At 37.1% G+C, this 16958-nt stretch overlaps 2 protein-coding genes across 4 annotated transcripts in view; both read left to right on the forward strand.

Annotated features, from left to right (window-relative positions):
- The window catches only part of LOC127543695 (serpin B6-like), a 236161-nt gene that overhangs the window by 101610 nt on the left and 117593 nt on the right, over window positions 1-16958 (forward strand). Inside the window, exon 1 of one of the 3 annotated variants that reach the window (XM_051969942.1) lies at window positions 7777-8103. The exons of 1 other annotated variant lie outside the window; for it this stretch is intronic. The gene's annotated coding sequence lies outside the window, so the exon portion shown is untranslated. Of the gene's footprint in view, window positions 1-7776; window positions 8104-16958 lie in introns of those variants that run through there. One more of the 3 variants, XM_051969945.1, reaches the window with a different exon arrangement.
- LOC127543697 (serpin B6-like) overlaps window positions 1-16958 on the forward strand; it is a 131123-nt gene that overhangs the window by 101610 nt on the left and 12555 nt on the right. The window lies entirely within an intron of this gene.

Here is a 16958-nt window from a genome sequence, read left to right on the forward strand (position 1 = left end):
CTAGATTGCAATATTTCTTTACCTCTGCCTCATAGGTTCCCTTTCTTCTTTTAAGGTACAGCTTATACACCAACCTCTTTTATAACCATTTCTTGATTCCCCCCAATTGAGAGTGCTCTCTCTCCTAAATTATCTTGTATAATTATTTTGTTAATTGTGTTTTAGTTCTTGCCATAATAGCTTTATTAATGTCACTGTATCCTTTATATAACTTAAAATAGACACAGTAAGATTTTCTTAAGTTTTTCAACGAAATGACTTGAAACATTTTGGAATAATACAGTATAGCATTTATAATGGAGTAATATAAATAAGTTTTAGGGCATATATTTTCAGAATATTACAAATACTTCACCAAAATGATTCAGCCATTCTGAGAGCAATTTGAAACTATGCTCAAAGGGCTATAAAACTGTGCAACCCTTTGATCCAGCGGTGAAACTACTAAGTCTGCATCCCCATGATCAAAAAGGTCATGAAAGAGGAAAAGGAAGACGTGCAAAGACATTTGCAGAGCTCTTCTTATAGGGGCAAGGAATTGGAAATTAAAGGGATACCCATTGAATGACAATGGCTGAATAAGTTATAGCACATAAATATTAACGAAATATTATTGTTCTATAAAAACCGATTAGCAGGATGATTTCATAAAGACCTGGAGAGATTTACATGAACTAATGTTGAGTGAAGAGAACAGAACCAGGAGAACATTGTATAGAGTTACAGCAAAATTACATCATAATCAACTATAGTAGATCTAAATCTTCTCAGAAATATGGTCATCCAAGACAATTTCAATGGATTGGGATGGAGAATGCCATCTTCATCCAGAGAGAATACATAGAAAGTGAATGCAGGTTGTAGCATACTATTTTCACTTTTTGTTTGTTTTTTTTTCTCATGGCTTTTTCTCTTTTCTGATTTTTCTTTTACATGACTAACATAGAAATATTTTTAAAACAATAGTAGTTATATACAGGTTATTTACTTTTTTGGAAATGTAGGAAAAGAGAAAAAACTGAAACTCAAAATCATACAAAAATGATTGTTGAAAACTCATTACCTATACATGTAAAAACAAAATATTATTGAGAAAAAACTCAAGCCTTTCACAGAACATCAGTTATTAACACACATAGTACTTTTTGGTCAAGTGAGTTAAGTGAACAAACCAAATCCTTGCTAATGGCATCTTCATGGGTTATTGAGGCTCAGATAAGTGGTCAGATCTCAGGGATGACATCTATTTGGGTCTGCCCCTTGAATTTCATCTGCAGATAACTGCTTTTGCCTTCTTTAAAACACTTTTCCTCCTCTTCAGTTTCTACCACCAGTTAAGATTCAGGGATTATTGTCCTGTCTTTGCTTAAGGACACCTAAGTGAAGAAATCACTGACAATGTGGTATCTCTCTTGGGAATGCATGGGTAAAGAATCAGCAACACCAAGCTTTTGATCTCCACAGGTTTATTGCTCATGAAGCTTATGAATTAAGGAGATGAATGGAATTTTACTAAAGTTAGATATATTTGTCTGTAGAGAATAATAAATGTTAGTAGAAAGGAATATGCCTTTTCTCACCCTTATATGGCTTGTGTATAAAAATTGACTTATGTATTAGGGCATTAGATTAAACTCCCTAACACACAATTGTATCGTTTCACTTCTTTGCTCAAAATGATTCCCTGCTTCCTTATTGCCTAAACAATCTGCTTCTAACTTCCCTTTATTTTCTTTCTTGTTGTTGTACATGTGCTTCAATTTTGTCTGACTCTTTGTGATCCCATTTGGGATTTTCTCAGCAAAGATATTGTACACTTCCTTCCTCAGATCATTTTATAGATGAGCAAACTGAGGCAAACAAGGTTAGGTGACTTGCCCAGAATCACAGGGCTAGTTTCTAAGTCCAGATTTGAACTTAGAAATATGAGTTTTCTTGACTCTGGGACGAACACTCTATCTAGAGCATCTCCTAGCTGCCTTCTTTATTACCTAATCAATCACTATTTTTTTATATCAGGGCTTCTTAAACTTTTTCCACTTGAGATTCTTAATAAGACATGTAAAATCATGCAAAACATATTTCCATAATGGCCATAGAAAGGAACAATGGAAGGAATGAAGGAAGGAAGGAAGGAAAGAAGGAAGGAAGAACGGAAGGAAGGAAGGAAGAAAGAAATACTACAATTTGCACTCAGAATTCATCAGTTCTTTCTGTGGAGGGGGATACTGCAGGGACCATGGAGTTGAGAGATCACAGCAGTTGTTGGGGTGTGGAGGGCAGCAACTGGTAGCATCTAGAATTGGTATAATAGAGGGGAGAGTATATCACTTGACTCTCTCACCTGGACATCTGCTTCTATGCTCTGGAACAGTCCTGGGGGAGGAAGGGAGGGAGGGAGCTATGGGTTGACCTGAGTAGTTGAGAGCAAGGAGGAAGGGAAGTCAATGAGGGGATTGCAAGAAAAACAGGGAGAGGACTGACTGAAGCAGAGTAGTCTGTAGGTTTATTGCCTTAGATATCATCTTCCTCCCTCCTCTGCAGAGTAGCTCTAGATGGCCACCCATTTGGTCTATACTTGGTGACCATCAAGCGAGCTTGGCAGGGAGCCAGGGTATTTGGTTACTTTGAGGTTTTTATTTATTTTGTTTAGTTCTGGCTTTAGTTACATTGAACTGGATATTATTTTACTTTGGAAGCTCTTTTTGTTTTTTTGTGATTTTCAAGAGTAAGATGTATAACTTTTAGGGACTTTTAAATATTAGGCCAAAATTTTTGAAAAAATAGACCTTCTAAAGTTCTTCTTCCCACCTGCCTTCTGTCACTTCCATAGAGCTGTACTTTTGTGTGGCCCAAAGTACATTGGAACTGTTTAGTATTACAGACCATGAACCGGGCACATCATAGGACTGCCTATAGATAGATGAGGAATCATATTTTGTCTGTTTGGACATAGTGGACAAAACTAGAAGCAACAAGTCTTAAAGTTGTGGAATTGCAATTCTCATTTTCAAATAACTTTCCAATTCTCAGATTACTTTTTAAAATTAGTCTTGGAAAGGAAAAGGGAGAATTGTATAAATCTCTCTTTTATAATTTTGAAAGAAAGGGAATAAGTATAATCACACATACACATATAAAAAGACTACCTTAGGAGTATAATTATAACTGTGACATATTTAACTTGAATAGTACTGCTTGCCATCTGGGGGAGGGGTGAAGGGAAGGAGGGGAAAAGTCGGAACAGAAGTGAGTACAAGGGATAATGTAAAAAAAATTACTCAGGCATGGGCTCTGTCATTAAAAAGTTATAAAAAAAGAAGTATAAGTATATATCTGCACATATACATATATAGAACACATATAGAACATAGTATATACATACATATCACCTACTATGTGCTAAGCAGTCTACAATATCATTTAATAGGATAGTCTTGCTGACTCCAAGCCCACTACATGTATCTTACAAGTCCAATTTTCTGGAGATCTTTATTCAGAGGCTCTCTGATCATTTGTTTGAGATATTATAGAGGATTATCTTGGGGACTTCTCCTGTCCTGATGCTGATTAATACTCTTATTAATTTTTTGTAGGAAAGCAGGTAACATGTCCCAACATTTTCATGATTCTGTGATTCTAGACAATAGAAATAAAATCCCCGAAGAATGTGTCATGTTTTATTAATTGGCCAAATCTAGAAGCATGAAATATAAGAGTATTAAATGTAAAATACTGCACTTGAGTTTTTCCTTTTTTTACACTATTATTTAAAATTTATTTAAAACTAAATACAAAATAAGAACAAAAATACAATAGAAAAACAGAAAAGGAAAAAGAAATAAACAAATAAAAATCCAAAATATTTTCACGTTCCTATTAGAACATCAGAGAGGATTCAAAATTTTCGGTAACAACAAGTTTCCATTTTAGGAAAGCATATATAATAATTGTAGAGATTATATATTCATGACTGTCCATTTTTTTGGCTCCCTTATAAATTAAGGCAAGAAAGTAAGGCCATGGCCTATTCTTTTATAGAAAAGTAGACATATTGTGGGTCTAAATTTTTCCTTTGTGACTTGAAGGTTATTTTTACATAAATATAAACAACTTCTATAATGGCAACTATGTAAAGATTTTACTATTAGAAAATACATTCAAGAGGGGTAGAGCCAAGATGGTGGAGAGCTGGCAGGAAATTGCCTGAGTTCTCCCCAGTTCCTCCTGTCTAACCTAAAGAGGAACCCATTCATCTTATAACTACCTAGTCAGTAAAAATTTTCTTTCTTTTTTTTTACTTAATAGTATTTTATTTTCTCCAGTTACATGAAAGATAGTTTTTCAGCATTCATTTTGTAAGATTTTGAGTTCCAAATTCATTTCCCTTCCTCTTTTTCCTCCTCCTTTCTCCAAGAAGCAAGAAATCTGATAAAGATTACACATGTACAATCATTATAAACATATTTCCATATTAGTCATGCTGTGAAAAAAAAAAAACAGAAAAAAGGGAAAAACCATGAGAGTGGAAAAACAACAAAAAACTGAAAATATTACACTACAGAGAGTGATTAGTATTCATAGTCTTTTCTCTGAATGCAGATGGCATTTCCCACCCCAAGTCTATGGGAATTGTCTATTGAATGGCTGGAAAGAGCTAAATCTATGATAGTTGAACATCCCACAATGTTGTTGTTACTGGTTTTGCTCAGTTCATTCAGCATCAGTTTATATAAATCTTTCCAGGCTTTTCTGATATCAGCCTAGTATCATTTCTTATAGAACAGTGGTATTCCATTACATCCATAGACTTCAACTTATTCAACCATTTTCCAATTGATTGGGCAATCATTCAATTTCCAATTCCTTGATACTCAGTGGAGATTTTCCTTATTTCGTGCTACTCATGACTTTGCTAACACAACATTTTGCTTATTTTAGCTTTTACCTCACATACCTACCAATGGAATTATTCTGTATTTGGTTTAGATGTTCTTGAATATCCGAATATTTCTGAATGTCTGGTATCTAACATTGTGAGGAAAATCTAAGATCTAGTTTATTAGAGGGGATCGTGTACTTTTAAATAAGGTGACATTGGCTCAGAGCTCTGCCTCAGTCTCTTTTATTGTAAGTGAAACAATTTTATTTCCCCTACATTTTACCACTCTGAAAGCAATCTAAAAGTCCGTTAGTTGGTATGTCATGTTGTTGACATAAATTGAGTTCACAATTCCTTAAAGCCCTAGATCACTTTCAGATGGCTTTTTCGCGAGTCATGTAATAGCTGTAAATGTGGTTCGGGGGAACCAAATTGTACTTTTTAAATTCCTGATATCATTAACAGGCAAAATGAATAAGATGCTGGTCTGAATTCAAATCCTACTCAAATAGTTATTAATTGTATGATCATGGTCACTCACGTGATCAATTGATAATAAGCATCTACTATGTGCCAGGCACTGTGCTAAGCGCTGGGAATAAAAAAAAGATGAAAAAGGCAGTCTCTGGGGGAGCTCACACTTTATTGGGAAGACAAAATTAATATGTATGCCCAGAAACTAGGAAATAAGAAAGGAGAGGCACTAGAATTAAGAAGTTTTCGGAAAGACTTACTGTAGCAGATATAATTTTAGTTGGAAGTGACAAGTTGAATGAGAAACTTTTTAGTCCCCCATTTTAATGATGAAGGAATTGAGAATTAGCAATGTTCAATAATTACCCTAAAGTCAAATAGAGTGTAAAAGAAAATCTGTGTTAGCATTGGAATCTTGATTCCAAGGTCAGTGTGTATGATGACAAATTGCTTTTGAATGGGGGGATGGGCACTACTGCTTCACCCCTAGGGAGGCCATGTTGTGGAACAGAGAATTGGGCACAATAATTATCCTGAAGAGGATTAATACATCTAAATATATATGAACACACACACACATATTCACAAACAAAAATATACACATATATATGTATTATGGGAAAACAAAGATTTAATATAGAATATAGAATAAGTAAGAGGGGCCCTAGTGTTATTTCCCAGAATTGGCCTCATTTCTTTGGAAATTTGCGATGCACTTGGTTTATTGCATGTCACAGAATATTTTCTTATGTTTTGGCAAGCATCATTTTGGGGCATCAGACTAAGGGAAAAGAAACCATTTTGGTTTTTTACTCTCCTGATTTCATTAGATAGTTTAAGGATCTCAGCGGATAGCATTTATTTTCTCTATTATCTGTTTCATTCTAAGCAGTCAAATTCAGTGTGGACAGATAAAACAATATTTTGATCCATTTTATCTTTGAACTGATGACTCTCATGTGTTACTGAGAACAGCAAATGAATGTCTGTAGTAATATTTCTGGCTTTCACTTTCATCCTCTGTACAAAGAAATGCTGTAATCTGATCATGTTTGGATCAATGAATCTCAGTCCTTATTTACTATTCCTTGAAATAGCTGGTATCTCGTATCTGAATTTCTTATTTGTCTGTTCCCTCTTTCTAGCATGTTCTTGCTATGCCCTTAAGCTAAGTAACTCAATGTATTCAAATCCTAAACATCTTTCAAAACCAAATGTCATCTTCTCCATAATATTTTACTTTATTTTTCTCAGGTGAAAATTGGTTCTCTTTACTTTCAATTATAGCAATTTGTTCATATCTTTCATGGACACTTACAACATCCTTTTCTGTACTATTTTCTAAAATATATGTATGTATGTACATATACACACATATATAATCTAGTAGGATTATCATTATATATTTAATACATATGTGTGTATATGTGTATATAATATACACACCCTTTCTATGTACACACACTCCTACAAATATATGTGTGTGTATAGTATATGCATGTGTAGATATATACATATACACATATAAAATGTATTATAACAGTGCATAAAGATTAACACCTATAAGCCTTGATACTAGGAGAGGCTGAGGTTGGTGAATCTGTAAGGTTTGAGAGACCTAATATATAATAGTATAGTTGATTCTGTGTCCACACTAAATCCAGTGCTCACGTGATAAAACTTTAAAAGTGAAGCACCAAGAGATTTCCTAAGGATGGGCAAATCAATTCAAACCAGAAAACTGGAGTAAGTTAAAAGTTTACATGTACATTTGGATTGAACCCTAGAAGATTAATCATTTTACTTCCAGCCTGGACAAGATATGAAGAAAAATAATAGTCTGTGTCTATCTGTTTCTCTCTATCTCAGTCTCTGTGTCTGTCTGTCTGTCACTCTCTGTCCCCCCTTCCCCCACCCCCATTATCTCCACCCTCCGCAATCCCTGCCTTATATCATTTTTGAAAGCTTTAAGCTTTCACTCTTTTCACTTTTTCCTTGGGCCAGATAAACTATAGGGAAAGAAAAGATATGCTGTCATCTGTATTCAGAGCCAGATATACAAAGAACTAGAAGAATAACCTTGCTCTATAACAGTTTCAGATTCCCTGAAGAGTGAAGGAGTCTAATGTGCACTTCAGAGATTTAATCAAGTCTTCTAGCATGATTTTCAGTCTCCTTTCCCCTCTCTCCCTCCAATTCTCCTTTTCTTTCGTCCTTCTTTCTCTGGAGAATTATTCTTCCCAAATCACATATTACCAGGAGAAGCTTTAGAAGTCTATGGATTCACTAGGGAAAGAGATCCGGACCGATGTTCTCATTTCCGTTGTATAAACAATTTCCTATTTCAATGAAGATTGACACCTTCTCTGAAATTAACGGTCTAAGAAAGTTGCCTTAGGTACCTAAGTGACTTTCCTAGAGTCGCACAGGCAGTAAGGAGCGATCATAAGACAACTTAATTCGAGGTCTTCCGAGATGAGGCGGGTGGGCTCCAAAGGATCCTAATACCATTTTCCTTCCCTTGGCACCACGTTTCCAGTATGCTCCAAGACGGAAATAATTTAAGCAGTAGGAGGTATTAGCTTCCGTAGGATTCCTCCCCCAGTCCAAAGATGTATATTCCCAAATCCGCCTGAGGGCGGATCAGGCTTCCAGGAATCATCCCCTACAGCGTCCAGAAGTTATTCTCCGAAGTGTGGAAGGAAGCTGCAGCAGCTGCACTTAGGTCTCCTCTACAGCTAAGGCAGGTAAGCAGAGGCAGACTGAGCTGCTCGCCAATACTGGGGTTCCTTCCTCCTACAGCTGAGTACTGGGAGGGAGCGGGTGTTAGAGCAGGATTGCCCGCGGGGCACAGAGGGCCCAGGAGGAGAGGGACTCTAATCTGCCTAGTACACCTTGCTATTCGGCCCTAGGTGGGTGCCGCCCAGCTCGGGATTTGAGGTCTACCTCCCCACGACTTTGTTCGCTGCCCCTGTGACTGGGTTTTGCAACCAGATAGAAAGTGCATGGACCAGCACACGCCCCGGCGATAAGAGAACGAGAGGCAGTTGGTAGTTTCTATTTTAGAGGACTTAGCCCTAGCCTGGCATGGAAACCTGGCAGACGTGTGTGGATTCTGAACGTTTTCTTAGAATGTCTCTCGGTTGGGAATGAGGATACTGCTTTTCTCCACTTCCCGGCTTCTCTTGCTACTCTGGGGCATGTCTTCGCAGTCTGTCCTGCTGTTTATGGATTATGCATAGGACTATTGGGGAGTAGCCAATTGAGGGACACTTTAATATTCCCGGAAGCTGAGACTCCATTGAGATCTCCGGATCCCGAGCTTGAGAGCATCCCGAAATTGCGAAAACTGAATTGAGGGATCCTCCAACCCTTCTAATGTTGAGGTGGTGGGCTTTTGGACCCGACAAAGGATATTTGGGTTGCGGGCCAGTGTTGGAAGGTTTCTCAAAAGAATTTTTAGGCAAATCAAGAGCAAGGATTTTATTTAGAGGAATATATCCATAAGAGTTTTAGCAATTAACAGTGGGGAAGACAAATTCCCTGGAAGCAACAAGGAAAAATACTCTTTAAACTAGGATTATGTCAACTAGAGGGGGGTAAAACCTAAAGGGGAATTAGCCAATTTAGTGAGGTACAGTTAAGTTCTTTTATTGAAGAAATGTAACAGAGGGCTTTGACAACATAATTTGGGTGTCTGATTAGATAAGGTAACTATGGAGTTGTGAATTTGTCAAAGCTAAGAATTCTATCACAATCAGAATTTAATCAGATCATCTTAGAGTGTGGAACTGTCAAAATGATGCATTTAAAGAGACCCAATAAAGATCAAAATGTCTAGATAATCAATCATTGCTTCTCCTTGCCTGCCTCTGCTTTTGCAGCATCTCCTCTCTATCTTGCTGAGCTGTCAAAGCTCTAGGGCTACACCCTAATCACTTCCTTCTTGTCAGTGCTATGATGGGGGCAGTTGTCCAAGAAGATTTCTGAAAACCCTGATAGACCAGCTACTGGGTGCTAGATAATACTTGCCCTAGAAGTGTGAGAAAAGAGGAAGTGAACCTACAGAAGACTCCTTATAGCATGTCTGCATGGGGGGATAATTGGTTGGTTATTCATACAATTTTAGAGTTATTCATAACCACAGAAGATGAGGAGATGAATAGCTCAGAAGGGCTGAAGAGTCTAGTCAAGGTTACACAGCTAGTTACTGGCAGAGCCTATACTAGATCTCAGGTTCTGAATCCCAATCCTGGATTCTTTATGGCTTCAGCCCTATGGATCATACCAAGTGTCCCAGCTCTTAAGTAGAAGCTGTAAGTGATAAAAGTGAATTGAAAATAAAAGTAGAAACTGAATGCTTTGAGATTATGATGATCGGGCTTGGCTCATGGGAAGAAATGGTGAAATGTACTTTCTTTCATTGGAAAGATGATTCTTGAGTGTGCAATATTGTGGGGAACTGATGTGTCTGCTGGTTTTGCAAAAGCCTTATTGTTCTAAAGGAGGAGCTTATTGGATAGGGGAGTAGAGGGAGTGCTGGGTTTGAAATACAAACACTGAGTTCAGATATGAGCAAAATCATTTGACCTTATTTTCTTCAACAGTAAAGGGGTGATAATAACAGCTCATAGCTCTCAAGTAGGTTGTGAGGATCAGATTGGAAAATATTTGTAAATCACTTAGCACAATCTTGGCACATAGTGGATGCTATAGAAATGCTTCTTCCTTACTATTATTTTATTTCCTGTTGGAAAGAGTAGATATTTAGAAAATTTCATGTGGGCCTATATTCTACACTTAAGAAAGGCCTAGAAGAAACTCTGAATTTCCATCTAACTGGAATTTATTTTATCATACTCCTAAACCAAGTACCCTAACTCCTCTCTTTCTCTGGCCTATAGTAGGCACTTAATTAATATTTATTGACTATCAAACTCTCTATTTGCTTTAACCTAGTTTCATCTTGGTTTCTACCCTTTCTCTCTAGTTAAAGATTCTATTTTTCCCACTTTATTCTATAAACTAGTCTTCTTCTACTTTGGTCTCATGAATTCTGACTTGTGGCCCAGTCAGATTTTGTCTCACCTTCCTGTTCAGAATTTTGCTCCATTTCAGCCCTCTTTGATTGGTTGGGACTAAGTAACTATGTGACTGATCCTGTTGATATGTAGCTTTTCAGCTCTCGTTTTCCATCAACTGTTCTTATAGACCTTTGATTTCTTCTATTGGACCCTGTGAAAAATAGACTCACAGGGGCTTTCAGTCATATTATTACTGACAGAGGTAGTGGGAGGAAACACACATGTGCGCACACACACACACACACATACACATACACACACAGTGAGTGAGGCAGAGACAGACAGAGATAAAGAGAACACATAAGCGTTTGAGCATTCAAGCATGAAGAGAATGAAAAAAAAAAATGGGAGAAGATCTTGAGGAATGCCTACACTCAGGGCTAAAGAAGAGGACAGAAGAGAAACAGAGACATCTGAGATATCAGAAAATCCAAGCAAAGAGAAAGTGTGAGTGTGGGAAAGAAAAAATAGCTATGTTTCAGATGCAAGGAAATCAAGGAGAATGGAAGTTGAGAATTGGGAAGCAGTTTCAGAAGACTGAAAGAGATATGATTCAATTTTTAAACAACTGAGAAGTGAGTTGGTAATGAGATAGTACTCATATTCATTATGGAATCATCTTTAAAAAGCTCAACACTGAAAGAGAGGACTGAGTTGGGAGTACTTTAGGAGGTAGAAAGTTAAAAAAAAAATAATTGTTTTCTGTGTGTTTCACATTGGGAAGAACCAAGTACATTAGTAGATAGAAAGAAAGGATCCAGGTTAAAAAAAAAATTAAAGCCATCTATAGTCATATGAAAAAAATGTTCTCAATCACTATTGACTAGAGAAATGCAAATCAAAATAATTCACACCAATCAGATTAGCTAAGATGACAGGAAAAATAGTGATTAATGTATGAGGAGATATGGGCACACCAATACATTGTTGGTGGAGTTGTACAAGGATCCAACCATTCTGGAGCAATTTGAAAATATACCTGAAAGGCTATAAAACTGTGTATCACTTTGATTCTTTAGTGCCACTACTGGATCTATATTCCAAAGACATCATAAAAGAAGGAAAAGGAAACACTTGTGCAAAAATATTTGTAGCAGCTCTTTTTGTGGTAGCAAAGAATTGGAAAATAAGTGGATGCTCATTGATTGAGGAATGGCTGAAAATTATGGTATATGAAAGTAATAGGTTGTTATTTTTTCTATGAGAAGTGATGAACAGGCTCGTTTAAGAAAAGGCTGGAAAGAATTACATGAACTGATGCTGAGTGAAGCAATCAGAATTGGGAAAACTTTATATACAGCCAAAGCAAGACTGTATGATGAACAACTATGACAGACTTGGTTCTTCTCAGCCATTCAATGAACCAAGGTAATTCCAATAAATTTTGGAAGGTAGACATCATCTGCATTCAGATAGAGACCCATGGGGACTGAATATGTATGAACATACACTATTTTCACCTTTTTTTTTTCTTATGGTATTTCTCATTTGTTTTTTTTTTTCCTTACATGACTCATATGGAAATATGTAAAAATGGATGTCCATGTAAAACCTAAAAAGTTAAAACAAAAAATTTTAAAAATTTAAAATACATGATAAATGAAAAAAGATCCATGGGAGAAATTGGTTTTGAATATATAGGCCAAAGAAAGAATGGTTGATAGAACAAAGTCTTAGAAGAGAGAGGAGAAGATGGATGAAGAACTTAGTATGGAGGTTAGCCTTAATAAGGAATAGTTATATTTCTGTCTGTCTTCAAAGTTTAGAATGTTCTCCATGCTAAACCTCATCTATTGATTCCTTTAACTTCCTTTAAATCATCAATAATCTTATATCTTCTACATGAAGTCTTTCTCAATTCTCTTAATTCTAGTGCTTTCAGACCTTCTTCAGATTTCAGCTAGAATATTGGGTTTAGTTCTGGGCAACATGGCCCAAAAAGACCTCTCCTAGATGCAGAATATTCAAAGGAGGGAATGCTTCCCTCTCTTATTTATTTTCTCTTTATTCTACATGCTGCTTGCCTTCCCCCTTTGAATTGTATAGGGCTTAAGGTCAAAAGATTACGTTTTGCCTCTTTTTGTATCCCTAGCACTTAACACTGTTTGATTTAGTGTTGGACATTCAAAACTATTTAGTGAGTGACTAATCACTTAAACTCTGCTGAGGCATTACCATAGAACTTATCTACTAAGAGGAACCAGGATCCCTGAAGTGAGTTTTGTTTCTTACCATGATTTGAAAAATACCACAGATTGTGACTCTTCAATCCCATTGCCAATTCTTTTGGTGCCCAAGGGTGTAGTTCATCCAGAATGAGGAATAGAACCTCATCTAGAACAGCTGAGTGCTCTTTTGCTATCTCCTTCAGTTGTTGTGCTTCATTCCTGAAGAGATCCAAAGAGACATCACCATGTCAGAGTCAAACTGTGGTTGATCAGAACAATACGAACTTGGAATGTTCTGCCAGGTGTTGGATACAAATAGATCTTTTGAACAATTGGGGTGAATTCTCCAATTTTGCACATCTCACATGTCTTCTGAGCTAAGTCAATTCTGCTCTGCTCAGCTCCTCCTCTGATGAGGGCAAGACCCAATGAGTGGTCCTGAGCACTTCCATGACAAAAAGTGTCCTTGGATTGCTTTTTCTGACCACCTTATGAGTGCTTGTCCTATGTGAGCTCTCCATAAAAAAGTCTTTTTGGTAAGCATATTTGATATTCGAACACTGTGAACAGCCCAACAGCAAATTGTGTTCTCTACAGCAAAGTCTAAATGCTAGGCAATTTAGTTTGAGAAAAGATCTCAGTTTCTGGTATCTTTCCCTGCCAGGGGATCTTCAGGATCTTCACAAAATAATTCAAAAGGAAGTGATTCAGTTTCTTGATTCATGTACACTGTCCAGATTTCACAGCCATACAACAAAGAGATCAGCTCTGTAGACCTTCAGTTTGGTAGTTAGTCTAATACTCCTCTTCCACACTTTCCCTCTTGACTTCCCAGACATGGGGTTAGATTCTGCAATCTGTGTATCAAGCTCATTATCAGTATTTATATCTCTGCAATGTATACTCCCGTGGAAAGTGAACTTACTGACAGCATTCAAATCTCCATTTGCTATAACAAATGGTTCCACATGTGGAGGCTGTGGTGCTGGCTGATGGAGCACCTGGGTTTTCTTGGTGTTATTTATTAGGACAAAACTATTCCAAGCAGCATTGAATCTATCCATGCTTTGTTGCATCTCAGCTTTAGAGGCTGCACTGAATGCCCAATCATCTGCAAACAAAAAATCATGCACCCAAACTCCCTCCACTTTAGGTTTCTCTTGTGGCCTTTTCAAATTGAAGAATTGACCACTAGGGCGGCAGCTGACTTTGATGACATGTTCCTAAAGGCATTGGAAGGCATTTGACATCATGACAGAAAGCATCATGCTGAAAAGCATGGGAGCGAGCACTCAGCTTTGTTTCACTCCCTGGTGACTGAGAAAGCTCAAGAGAATCATCCATTGTCCAGAACCTGGAGAGGGATGCCATCATGTAACTGACAGACTATTGCATCATGATCTTCCTACTGACAATTTTTGTTCATTCATTTACAAATAGTGCAAGAAATCAAGTTTATCGATACAAGAAAAGTTTGTAGAACTAGTTAGAGGTTCCATGAAAAAAATCTGAGGATTTTGTAGATAGAAAGTTCAATATGTGATCAGAGAAATGCAAATTAAGACAACTCTGAGATACCACCACACACCTGTCAGATTGGCTAAGATGACAGGAAAAAATAATGATGAATGTTGGAGGGGATGCGGGAAAACTGGGACACTAATGCATTGTTGGTGGAGTTGTGAACGAATCCAACCATTCTGGAGAGCAATCTGGAATTATGCCCAAAAAATTATCAAATTGTGCATACCCTTTGATCCAGCAGTGTTTCTATTGGGCTTATATCCCAAAGAAATACTAAAGAAGGGAAAGGGACCTGTATGTGCCAAAATGTTTGTAGCAGCCCTATTTGTAGTGGCTAGAAATGGAAAATGAATGGATGCCCATCAATTGGAGAATGGCTGGGTAAATTGTGGTATATGAATGTTATGGAATATTATTGTTCTGTAAGAAATGACCAGCAGGATGAATACAGAGAGGACTGGCGAGACTTACATGAACTGATGCTAAGTGAAATGAGCAGAACCAGGAGATCATTATACACTTCGACAACGATATTGTATGAAGACATATTTTGATGGAAGTGGATTTCTTTGACAAAGAGACCTAACTAAGTTTCAATTGATAAATGACGGACATAAGCAGCTACACCCAAAGAACGAACACTGGGAAACGAATGTGAACTATCTGCATTTTAGTTTTTCTTCCCGGGTTATTTATACCTTCTGAATCCAATTCTCCCTATGCAACAAGAGAACTGTTCGGTTCTGCAAACATATATTGTATCTAGGATATACTGCAACATATCCAACATATAAAGGACTGCTTGCCATCTAGGGGAGGGGGTGGAGGGAGCGAGGGGGAAAAAAATCGGAAAAGAAACGAGTGCAAGGAATAATGTTGTCAATATAAAGTAATCATTAAATAAAAAATAAAAATTTAATAAAAAAAAAGAAAGTTCAATATGAGTCACCAATGTGTACAAACATTAGAAAAACTAATCCAAGCATAGGCTGCTTTAGGAGAGGCACCTCTTGCAACGGGAAGGCAGTAACAGCTACACTTTGGAAGTGATCGTGTTCAATCCCCTCATTTTGTACAGAAGGACATTGAGATGAAATACCAAATCCAAGGACATACTGATAGTGAGTGCGGAGCTGGGACTTGAAGGCCCTTCTGCTGAGTCTGGATCTATCCCATTGCTATGCTGCTGCCTTGTCACTAGTCCTGGGGATCACATCTGCATGTCCAGGGGTGGGTGAAGTGGGTAGAAAATGGAAAAAGGTACTTTGCAAGAAGGAACTGGGGATGTTTAATTTTGGAAGAAAGAGGTTAGTAGACACAGGAGAGCTATCTTCAGGTGTTTGAAAGATTGGTAAGAGAGAATGATTAGACTTAACTCTGCTTGGTTTGAGAGGGCAGAACTCAGAGCAAAAGGAAGAGGTTGCAAAGCAGTAGGTTTAGGCTTAATGTAGTAAAAACATCACAGCAACTGAAATTGTCTAAAATTGCAATGTGTTGCACTGAGAGATAACCATTCCCTCTAGTGAAATGATAACTTTTTTTGATATGGGTTTGAATGGATAGCTTTGGAGATCTCTTTTATCTCTTCTGTGATTCTTTGACTGGAAACCTTGGCTTTGTGCTGACATAGATGCTGTAAAAGGTGTGACTTATCTCAGTAATCACTCTGGTTCTGAAGAGAGGAAAGATTCCTCCCTGACTTTGCTTCATTTTCTACACATAATACATGTCCAGCTTTCAGTATATAACAATACAGTAGCTTCTTTGCTAAAATCAGAATTCCTTACTCCTGTTGGTTATTGAGACTTCTTTAGACTGTCTGATTAGTCTAGACCCTGATTTCTGACCTTAACACTGTTTCTCTCTGCTTTTGATTTGTCTTGTCTTTACCTTACATATACCTGTAGTTCATTCTTTTTCTTCCTTTTATGATATGACTTTCTGAACTTGACTTTTTTCTAGCAGCAGAAGAGAACATTGTAAATCTTTTCTATTATGTCTTTTCTTTTGCTACTTTACTATTTGCTGACCCAAGCTAAAATATCTGCCCAATTCCCACAGTGCCCTTGTTCTTACTCTCTTGGACAAATATTCTTGTTGCTTCCCTTGGGACAAAAGAAATAGCCCTTGCCTTTCCAGGGAAATGTTATCCACATGAGTATTAACTAGACAAAGGATTGTGGGGTAAGTGCCAGATGATGTATCCAGGCAATTGTAGGGAATTGTACAGGTAATTTTTGTAGGAGCTCAAGTAGAGACTATTATTAACTAAAGTGATTGGGGAAGCTTTGTAATAGAGATGCAATTTGAAATAAGCTTCAGCAGAAAGTTAGGGTATATGCAGTTAGTATGAGTGACATTTTAGGTAGCAGTTCTAAACTTCAGCAGGAAGCTGAGAGGTGATCAGAAAGAAATATTAATCAGTTATATTTCCATTTGTGGAGCGACAAATTGATAAAAAGTCTCTTGTAAATATCAAAGCATTTACTAGATATGTCACAATGATAATAAGGAACAAAGCTGAGATTATCGTCATTTCTCCAGTGTCCTATTCTTAATTTGTATTGTTTTGTTCATTTACAGAGGCAACTATGTACTACAGTGAATATAATAGTGGACTTGGTAGTCAGGAAGATCTGAGTTCAAATCCATCTTAGATCCTAACTAGCTGTATGACTCAGGGCAAATTACATTTGCCTCAATTTCCTCATCTGTAAAATGAGCAAAAAAATAGCACCTACCTTGTTGGGTTGCTTTTAAAATGAAATGAATTAATATGCCAAGTGCTTTCTAAACATAAAGCCCTTTGTAAATGCACTTTATTAT

Source organism: Antechinus flavipes, chromosome 1 (genome assembly GCF_016432865.1).
Source record: "Antechinus flavipes isolate AdamAnt ecotype Samford, QLD, Australia chromosome 1, AdamAnt_v2, whole genome shotgun sequence".
In the NCBI taxonomy this organism is placed as follows: Eukaryota; Metazoa; Chordata; class Mammalia; order Dasyuromorphia; family Dasyuridae; genus Antechinus; species Antechinus flavipes.